Below are 10,755 nucleotides of genomic sequence, written 5' to 3'. Positions count from 1 at the left end.
CATGGAGAGGGGGGACCTGATCCTAGATCATAATGAATCAGATTACATGGAGAGGGGGGACCTGATCCTAGATCATAATGAATCAGATTACATGGAGAGGAGGGACCTGATCCTAGATCATAATGAATCAGATTACATGGAGAGGGGGGACCTGATCCTAGATCATAATGAATCAGATTACATGGAGAGGGGGGACCTGATCCTAGATCATAATGAATCAGATTACATAGACAGGGGGAGCTGATCCTGGTTCAGCACTCCTCCTTTGAGACACTGCCTTTATGAATAAGGAATGCTGTTGTAAAGTCTAGTTACAGCAGGTGTTTACTGCCATCTAGTGGAAGATTCCAATAAAACACTCTATTATCAGGGTGGGGAGACGGCTGAGTGCAGGATCCATGGTGAGATGACAAAAGAGGAAACACACTACATGGAGAGAAGTACAAATAAAGTATTTCTGAACAATAAAGGACAGAGTAAGATAATGAATACCTGGAATTACATATTATTACTAGTTAGTAGATCTCTTCTGTCATCATTATTTACCCATACACCAGTGGTGCAAATTGACGTGTTTCCTCATATGAAAATGAAAGTAACTGTGGTTACAAAATGTAGCGCACATTTCTCTGCAACATTAGAAGCAGGATAAATGTGTTGATTTGAAGGACAGACGTACAGACTCTGGTAAGTCTTGGCTACATATAACTATTATAAAGTTAGGTCGTAGTCAGACATTCAATAGACAGAGTAACCTTGAGATATGATTCTTTATCATGCTGACCAACCTGGGCCCGGTTTCTGCGATAGAATTTAGACTTAACGCTGGAAACGCATAAGAAGTGGTAAACGATAATTAACAAAATACAAAGTTGAGTAAACGCTATTTTACAAATAAAAAGGTGTGTAAGCGCGTTTACATGGGTTTACCCTCCACTACATCCCCGTTGATGTGGTGTGCAGCGTAGAGTGTATAGTCATTTAGTCTCTATAGACCAGGTGGCCAGTTGGTGAGAAACTGTTCAGATGGGGTGGTTTAGACCACTGCACCACCCAGGAGGTGACTGAAAGTAAATATGTGATTTTGTACAGGATCCATTTTGAGATGACAGAGCAGAAAACACTATATGGACAATACTGACAAATAAAGTAAGTATTTATGAACAATAATTCATTCTAAATGACAGAGTATGTGAATGAATACTAGGAATGAGATATTACTAGTTAGAACTGCTACTTGAGCTGAGTTGCTGACAGACAGCAGTTTTCAAAGTGGAAACTAATCAGTAGGTCTACATGTTATCAGTAAAACGTCTGGTAAAGATGGTGGAGGAGCTTTTACATTATATGGTTTTATGTTTATCTCAGGGTTTCTCAATCCTTTAGTTATTATCCAGCACGTACACACCTTACAGGGGAAAAACACAACTAAACCTGATTTCGAGTAAATTATAAGTTTAGCTAAAATAATGTAAGAGAGATGTCTTGAAGAAGGACTATAACATTTTTTAAGCAAGATTCAGAACAATGTCACGTTACTGCTGTCTCATGTAACTGACTGTTAGCTCCACCCTCTGGTTACTGTTGTTATGTGAAGGGTGACACCTTGACTACAGTTGAAACTGACTGTTAGCTCCACCCTCTGGTTACTGTTGTTATGTGAAGGGTGACTCCTTGACTACAGTTGAAACTGACTGTTAGCTCCACCCTCTGGTTACTGTTGTTATGTGAAGGGTGACACCTTGACTACAGTTGAAACTGACTGTTAGCCCCACCCTCTGGTTACTGTTGTTATGTGAAGGGTGACACCTTGACTACAGTTGAAACTGACTGTTAGCTCCACCCTCTGGTTACTGTTGTTATGTGAAGGGTGACTCCTTGACTACAGTTGAAACTGACTGTTAGCTCCACCCTCTGGTTACTGTTGTTATATGAAGGGTGACTCCTTGACTACAGTTGAAACTGACTGTTAGCTCCACCCTCTGGTTACTGTTGTTATATGAAGGGTGACACCTTGACTACAGTTGAAACTGACTGTTAGCTCCACCCTCTGGTTACTGTTGTTATATGAAGGGTGACTCCTTGACTACAGTTGAAACTGACTGTTAGCTCCACCCTCTGGTTACTGTTGTTATATGAAGGGTGACTCCTTGACTACAGTTGAAACTGACTGTTAGCTCCACCCTCTGGTTACTGTTGTTATATGAAGGGTGACTCCTTGACTACAGTTGAAACTGACTGTTAGCTCCACCCTCTGGTTACTGTTGTTATATGAAGGGTGACTCCTTGACTACAGTTGAAACTGACTGTTAGCCCCACCCTCTGGTTACTGTTGTTATGTGAAGGGTGACTCCTTGACTACAGTTGAAACTGACTGTTAGCTCCACCCTCTGGTTACTGTTGTTATATGAAGGGTGACTCCTTGACTACAGTTGAAACTGACTGTTAGCTCCACCCTCTGGTTACTGTTGTTATATGAAGGGTGACTCCTTGACTACAGTTGAAACTGACTGTTAGCTCCACCCTCTGGTTACTGTTGTTATGTGAAGGGTGACTCCTTGACTACAGTTGAAACTGACTGTTAGCTCCACCCTCTGGTTACTGTTGTTATATGAAGGGTGACTCCTTGACTACAGTTGAAACTGACTGTTAGCTCCACCCTCTGGTTACTGTTGTTATATGAAGGGTGACACCTTGACTACAGTTGAAACTGACTGTTAGCTCCACCCTCTGGTTACTGTTGTTATGTGAAGGGTGACTCCTTGACTACAGTTGAAACTGAATATAAGAAAGTATCTGTACAGGGTCATTTTGAGATGACAGAGCAGCTCATAGTTTAACCTCTAAACTGCAACTCAGTTTCCAAGTAAAGTGAGTATTTCAGGTTAATAATGTAGAATAAAGTAGAGGGAACATTTGGAATCCACTAAACTAGTGTAGGAGTTCTGCTGAGTCATTCCTACCATGTGGTGCCTTTTCTGTCCCCGGGAAATATCAGTTCTTATTTAGTGTAAAATGTGGATTCAAAAAGGCTTTAAATATCAGGTGTCCTTTACCTTATAAACACCAAAATATGGATCCTGAAAGGGAATGTTATGCATTTTAACACTTTTTGTCAGAAGATGTAGGCGTTTTTGTCCCCAGGTGTTATTTATCAACTTCTACAATAAATATAAGCCATAAAATAACAAAATGTTAAACTGTTTCTTCATTATTTTATAGTCCTAGTTGAAGTCTCTTTCATCAATGACTTTTTTCATGATTATTGTATTTATCTATCCATAGGGGAAGCCTGGGCAACTGAAATGTCTGAGCTTTTTCAACAGTGTAACTATGAACATCTGTACCAAAACCAAATGAAGGGAGACATAGATATGATTAAAAAACAACTGTTGATGCGACATGAAAAAAAGATGGGTGGAGGAGATGAATCATAAACCCAAATTGAGAACCTTTTGTTTGATTCAGGGTGAATTGGTGTGTGAGAGATATATTATGTATAACCTACCTAAAAGCAAGAGATCTCTATGTGCACAGGGAAGATCAGGGATATTGTCTCTGTGTATTGAAACAGGTCAGATCAGGGATATTGCCTCTGCGTATTGAAACAGGTCAGATCAGGGATATTGTCTCTGCGTATTGAAACAGTTCAGATCAGGGATATTTCATCTGCGTATTGAAACAGTTCAGATCAGGGATATTGTCTCTGCGTATTGAAACAGTTCAGATCAGGGATATTTCCTCTGAGTATTGAAACAGGTCAGATCAGGGATATTGTCTCTGAGTATTGAAACAGGTCAGATCAGGGATATTGTCTCTGAGTATTGAAACAGATTATTTCAGGGATATTGTCTCTGTGTATTGAAACAGGTACGATCATGGATATTGCCTCTGAGTATTGAAACAGGTAAGATCAGGGATATTTTCTCTGAGTATTGATACAGGTCAGTATTGTGGTGAAATGGAGGAAAGACTATGTAACTATTGTGACCTTAAAGAAATAGAGAATTAAACTGATTTAATCCTCTATTTCCTTTTCTACCATGACATACGCTTGTTCTTATTCCAGAAAGACCACCAGATATACCCTGGCAGTATGTGATGAGTGATGAGGAGAAATTGAAATGTTTTTTTTGTCCATTGTGTATTTCCGTTTGTGGAATATTTAGATAAATCCTGGAATATAAGAAAAATGTTTACCTATAATTAAATTGTAAAAATATTTAGCTTCTGCGTGGTAAATGGTACATGTGTATATAGATTGTGTATAGACTTGTCTCCCATATGACTCTTCTATGTGGTAAATGGTATGTGTATATATAGATTGTGTATAGACTTGTCTCCCATATGAGTCTTCTATGTGGTAAATGGTATGTGTATATATAGATTGTGTATAGGCTTGTCTCCCATATGAGTCTTCTATGTGGTAAATGGTATGTGTATATATAGATTGTGTATAGACTGTCTCCCATATGAATCTTCTCTTTGTGTCAGACTGGGTTCAAATTCCTTCTGTTTATTTTTTTCTGTATTTATTTATCTGTATATGTTATGTATGTATATATATACAGTATGTATATATGTATGTATGTGCATATATACAGTGTGTGTATATATGTATATTATTGTTCTGCTCTAGGGATATAATTATTGTTTGCATCACCTTATTTACTATTATGTATTGATTTTTACCTTACGTTGTTTTCATTCTTCATGTGATGCTCAATGCAGAGAACACCGGAAGGAGAATGATCATTTAATTACCACAGTCAATTATTGTAATGTTTGTTTATGTGGCAATTAACCCCATAAGGGATGGGTTGCCAGTTGGCGATTTGACACGGAAATAAAATATCATTCATTCATTTGTTCATTCATTTGTTCATTCATATTATTTAATTTAAGTTTTTCTGTGTCCCCCTAATATCACTTTCCACCCTGTTAGTTTGCTGTAATTCCTAGAGCAACACATAGAACACCAGCTTGTTTGTACGAATCTCAGCTTTCAATAGAGGTACCATAATAGTTTGTTGGCCAAACCGTTCAGACTCTACACACGATTTTGTGAGAAGACAGATTAGTCTGACAAACACCACTCTAGCTCTGACAACTAGATCATAGTGAATCAGATTAAATGGAGAGGAGGGACCTGATCCTAGATCATACTGAATCAGATTACATGGAGAGGGGGGACCTGATCCTAGATCATAATGAATCAGATTACATGGAGAGGAGGGAACTGATGCTAAATCATAATGAATCAGATTACATGGAGAGGGGGGACCTGATCCTAGATCATAATGAATCAGATTACATGGAGAGGGGGGACCTGATCCTAGATCATAATGAATCAGATTACATGGAGAGGGGGACCTGATCCTAGATCATAATGAATCAGATTACATGGAGAGGGGGACCTGATCCTAGATCATAATGAATCAGATTACATGGAGAGGAGGACCTGATCCTAGATCATAATGAATCAGATTACATGGAGAGGGGGACCTGATCCTAGATCATAATGAATCAGATTACATGGAGAGGAGGGACCTGATCCTAGATCATAATGAATCAGATTACATGGAGAGGAGGGGGGGCCTGATCCTAGATCATAATGAATCAGATTACATGGAGAGGAGGGGACCTGATCCTATATCATAATGAATCAGATTACATGGAGAGGAGGACCTGATCCTAGATCAGCTCTGAGACACTTCCTTTATGAATTAGGGCCCAGGAGTCACCAGGACCAACTTTAAATTGCTCTGGATAAGAGCGTCTGCTCAATGACTAAAATGTAAAATGAGTCACCAGGACAGGCATTGACAGGACGGTCACAGCCACACGTTCACCGGTTAGGTAGGACACAATATAACTGTTAGATAGGAACAACAGTAATGATACATGGTTAGGTAGGACACAAGATAACTGTTAGATAGGAACAACAGTAATGATACATGGTTAGGTAGGACACAAGATAACTGTTAGATAGGAACAACAGTAATGATACATGGTTAGGTAGGACACAAGATAACTGTTAGATAGGAACCACAGTAATGATACATGGTTAGGTAGAACACAAGATAACTGTTAGATAGGAACAACAGTAATGATACATGGTTAGGTAGGACACAAGATAACTGTTAGATAGGAACAACAGTAATGATACATGGTTAGGTAGAACACAAGATAACTGTTAGATAGGAACAACAGTAATGATACATGGTTAGGTAGTACACAAGATAACTGTTAGATAGGAACAACAGTAGTGATACATGGTTAGGTAGGACACAAGATAACTGTTAGATAGGAACAACAGTAATGATACATGGTTAGGTAGGACACAAGATAACTGTTAGATAGGAACAACAGTAATGATACATGGTTAGGTAGGACACAAGATAACTGTTAGATAGGAACAACAGTAATGATACATGGTTAGGTAGGACACAAGATAACTGTTAGATAGGAACCACAGTAATGATACATGGTTAGGTAGAACACAAGATAACTGTTAGATAGGAACAACAGTAATGATACATGGTTAGGTAGGACACAAGATAACTGTTAGATAGGAACAACAGTAATGATACATGGTTAGGTAGGACACAAGATAACTGTTAGATAGGAACAACATTAATGATACCATAAATAAACAGAATATTCCTCATTTCAATTGAAATGGGTTAAATTAAATAGTAACGTTAACTGAAATCTGGACACTGACTGGAGGTCTATAATCTAATATAATATTAACTGAAATCTGGACACTGACTGTAGGCCTATAATCTAATATAATATTAACTGAAATCTGGACACTGACTGTAGGCCTATAATCTAATATAATATGAACTGAAATCTGGACACTGACTGTCGGCTATAATCTAATATAATATTAATTGAAATATGGACACTGACTGTCAGCTATAATCTAATATAATATTAACTCCTGAAGAATTATGCATTTCTTGAATTTAAATGAAACAACAAATGATAATTTAGGGATGGAGAAATATTATTTATTTCAGTATCTCTTGAGATAATGTGAATGAGAGTGTGAGGTGTTATCTTTGACACTATGATGCAAGCAGACGGTATTTTTCAACCTTATCAGAAACGTGTTTCATCGTTTTCTCAGCTTTTCATTTCCGTAAAACTGTTCAGACTGATGACATTTGGACATTTTGCACAGGAACAATCTTTCCACTGTTCTGGAGTTATTGAGTTTTCTCCCCGGTCCCTAAACTAAACCCTTCAGACTGATGACATTTGGACATTTTGCACAGGACCAATCTTTCCACTGTTCTGGAGTTATTGAGTTTTCTCCCCGGTCCCTAAACTAAAGGTCAACTTTAGTGGATTACTAATGCATTCATTCTATCAATGTAAATTATTATTCTGGAGAGAACTACTTTATTTAGTCTTCTGGGGCAACAATTTATGACAGAAGAGAAGCTGCATGTATCAAACTATATTTGACAAACAAATGGCCTACCAAATGTTGAAAATTATAGGCAGAAATGTGTCTAAATTGTAGCCAGTAGGTTATACAGTCCAGTACAGAGTATCAAACTGCACAGGTAGCCTATTTTTTGAGTTCAATTTTTTTTGACAATCAGATGAAAACATAATATGTGAAACAGCCTGAGGAGACAGCAGAAACAACAGTAAATGGGATAAGATGTGTACATGCATCAATTTAAAAACACAATACTTCAGAGTACCTCGAATAATAACGGGATATTGGTGAGCATGTTAACGTGGTCACTGTTGTTGTAAAGTCTAGTTACAGTAGGTGTTTACTGCCATCTAGTGAAAGATACCAAGAATACAGACAGACACAAATGTCAATTTCACTAGCCTTGTTCAAGCATTGTACAAGTCCCTACACACGGAGTCTGGAGAACAGCCCAGCTAGTCGATTACCTATCAACTAAGGTTTCTACGCATGCTCAGTTCTTGGGTCTCTGGAGTGGAAATGTGAAATGAAAGTTCTGGAACTCCATCATGTGCTTCTGTTATGAGAAAAACTCCACAATGAAACTGACATTAAATGTGGAGAATTAAACATCTGTTGAACATCAAGTAGCCTATTAATCTGTATGCCTATCTAGGCTACTGTAGCCTATTAATCTTTATGCCTATCTAGGCTACTGTAGCCTATTAATCTGTATGCCTATCTAGGCTACTGTAGCCTATTAATCTGTATGCCTATCTAGGCTACTGTAGCCTATTAATCGTTATGCCTATCTAGGCTACTGTAGCCTATTAATCTGTATGCCTATCTAGGCTACTGTAGCCTATTAATCTGTATGCCTATCTAGGCTAATGTAGCCTATTAATCTTTATGCCTATCTAGGCTACTGTAGCCTATTAATCTGTATGCCTATCTAGGCTACTGTAGCCTATTAATCTGTATGCCTATCTAGGCTACTGTAGCCTATTAATCTGTATGCCTATCTAGGCTACTGTAGCCTATTAATCTTTATGCCTATCTAGGCTACTGTAGCCTATTAATCTTTATGCCTATCTAGGCTACTGTAGCCTATTAATCTTTATGCCTACCTAGGCTACTGTAACCTATTAAACTTTATGCCTACCTAGGCTACTGTAGCCTATTAATCTTTATGCCTACCTAGGCTACTGTAACCTATTAATCTTTATGCCTACCTAGGCTAATGTAGCCTATTAATCTTTATGCCTATCTAGGCTACTGTAGCCTATTAATCTTTATGCCTATCTAGGCTACTGTAGCCTATTAATCTGTATGCCTATCTAGGCTACTGTAGCCTATTAATCTGTATGCCTATCTAGGCTACTGTAGCCTATTAATCTTTATGACTATCTAGGCTACTGTAGCCTATTAATCTGTATGCCTATCTAGGCTACTGTAGCCTATTAATCTTTATGCCTATCTAGGCTACTGTAGCCTATTAATCTTTATGCCTATCTAGGCTACTGTAGCCTATTAATCTGTATGCCTATCTAGGCTACTGTAGCCTATTAATCTGTATGCCTATCTAGGCTACTGTAGCCTATTAATCTTTATGCCTATCTAGGCTACTGTAGCCTATTAATCTTTATGCCTATCTAGGCTACTGTAGCCTATTAATCTTTATGCCTATCTAGGCTACTGTACCATTTAATACTATAAATATGTTGAAATGACTGGAGTCGTTGCAAATCATTTTGTGTCACTTGTGTAGCCTACCTGGAGCTGGTAAAATGATTGAATAAATAGCCTGTAACTTCAGTTTATTGTTGTTGTAGCCTTGTGTTATTATGCAACTATTAATGTCCAAGTTTAGTTAATTCAATTGGAAGTTATCAAGTGTGACCATGGTAACAGTTCTGTCTAAATGGCTGATCAGATGTTAGAATGCATTAGATTGAAGGTAACAGTTCTATCTCAATGGCTGATCAGATGTTAGAATACATTAGATTGAAGGTTACAGTTCTATCTCAATGGCTGATCAGATGTTAGAATACATTAGATTGAAGGTAACAGTTCTATCTCAATGGCTGATCAGATGTTAGAATGCATTAGATTGAAGGTAACAGTTCTATCTCAATGGCTGATCAGATGTTAGAATGCATTAGATTGAAGGTAACAGTTCTGTCTCAATGGCTGATCAGATGTTAGAATGCATTAGATTGAAGGTAACAGTCAGATTAGGCTACAGGTAATAAAACACTGGCTGTTGTTGACAAGCATCGACCTGTTCAGTTCATTACCATAGTATTAATATTAGCTTCATTGACCTGTTCAGTTCATTACCATAGTATTAATATTAGATTCATCGACCTGTTCAGTTCATTACCATAGTATTAATATTAGATTCATCGACCTGTTCAGTTCATTACCATAGTATTAATATTAGATTCATCGACCTGTTCAGTTCATTACCATAGTATTAATATTAGATAGACCTGTTCAGTTCATTACCATAGTATTAATATTAGATTCATAGACCTGTTCAGTTCATAACCATAGTATTAATATTAGATAGACCTGTTCAGTTCATAACCATAGTATTAATATTAGATTCATAGACCTGTTCAGTTCATTACCATAGTATTAATATTAGATAGACCTGTTCAGTTCATTACCATAGTATTAATATTAGATAGACCTGTTCAGTTCATTACCATAGTATTAATATTAGATTCATAGACCTGTTCAGTTCATTACCATAGTATTAATATTAGATAGACCTGTTCAGTTCATTACCATAGTATTAATATTAGATAGACCTGTTCAGTTCATTACCATAGTATTAATATTAGATTCATAGACCTGTTCAGTTCATTACCATAGTATTAATATTAGATAGACCTGTTCAGTTCATTACCATAGTATTAATATTAGATTCATAGACCTGTTCAGTTCATTACCATAGTATTAATATTAGATTCATCGACCTGTTCAGTTCATTACCATAGTATTAATATTAGATAGACCTGTTCAGTTCATTACCATAGTATTAATATTAGATTCATAGACCTGTTCAGTTTATAACCATAGTATTAATATTAGATTCATAGACCTGTTCAGTTCATTACCATAGTACTAATATTAGATAGACCTGTTCAGTTCATTACCATAGTATTAATATTAGATAGACCTGTTCAGTTCATTACCATAGTATTAATATTAGATAGACCTGTTCAGTTCATTACCATAGTATTAATATTAGATTCATAGACCTGTTCAGTTCATAACCATAGTATTAATATTAGATAGACCTGTTCAGT

At 37.1% G+C, this 10,755-nt stretch overlaps 1 long non-coding RNA gene across 2 annotated transcripts; it reads left to right on the top strand.

Annotated features, from left to right (window-relative positions):
- The first annotated feature begins 569 nt into the window (after positions 1-569).
- LOC123740280 (uncharacterized) lies at positions 570-4,877 on the top strand. 2 transcript variants are annotated; one of them, XR_014391672.1, is made up of 3 exons: positions 570-687; positions 1,093-1,149; positions 3,286-4,049. It is a non-coding gene; the product is annotated as an uncharacterized LOC123740280 (long non-coding RNA). The 2 variants fall into 2 exon arrangements; XR_014391673.1 differs by lacking the exon at positions 570-687 and adding an exon at positions 4,070-4,877 and having other exon boundaries at positions 699-1,149; positions 3,286-3,907.
- Positions 4,878-10,755: the final 5,878 nt, after the last annotated feature.

Source organism: Salmo salar, unplaced genomic scaffold, assembly GCF_965601325.2.
Source record: "Salmo salar unplaced genomic scaffold, fSalSal1 ptg000974l, whole genome shotgun sequence".
Lineage (NCBI taxonomy): Eukaryota > Metazoa > Chordata > Actinopteri > Salmoniformes > Salmonidae > Salmo > Salmo salar.
Note: the sequence above shows the minus strand (reverse complement) of the source record. Positions and strands in the feature narration are given on the sequence as shown.